Consider the following 442-nt stretch of genomic DNA (forward strand, 5'->3'; position numbering starts at 1 on the left):
ATTTCCCGGCACAAGAGAACATAGCCAACGTTGCAAATCGTAGACCAACGCCCCCCCCCCCCTCTCTCCAAAAAACAGCCCCGTTCCGAAGACTGCAACGTAGTCTACCGTTTACTAAGGTTTATCTGGAATCGTGAACTTACTTATTGTAAGAAAGAAGAATAGAATAGAATAGACGAAATGATAACACAGCATTATATATATATATCAAACGGATGCAAAAGAAACATTTTTGTGATCCAATAATGTACGACTGTAGAGGAGGATGCTGAGTCTGAATCGAGCGCCATTAGTCATCTTCTTCTTTACTCAAAGAAAATCGACACAGCAGAGGTACAGTTGAACTAAGTATTTGAGACACGATGATTGTTTGTGATGAACAAAAAAAAACTCTCTACTGTTAGCCAGGCAAAATGCAAATCAAAAAGCAGATTGCACCAAT

At 39.6% G+C, this 442-nt stretch overlaps 1 protein-coding gene across 2 annotated transcripts in view; it reads left to right on the top strand.

Moving 5' to 3' along the window:
* LOC118423862 overlaps positions 1-442 on the top strand; it is a 33,427-nt gene that overhangs the window by 28,194 nt on the left and 4,791 nt on the right. The window lies entirely within an intron of this gene.

The sequence above is a fragment of the Branchiostoma floridae genome, chromosome 10, assembly GCF_000003815.2.
Source record: "Branchiostoma floridae strain S238N-H82 chromosome 10, Bfl_VNyyK, whole genome shotgun sequence".
Lineage (NCBI taxonomy): Eukaryota > Metazoa > Chordata > Leptocardii > Amphioxiformes > Branchiostomatidae > Branchiostoma > Branchiostoma floridae.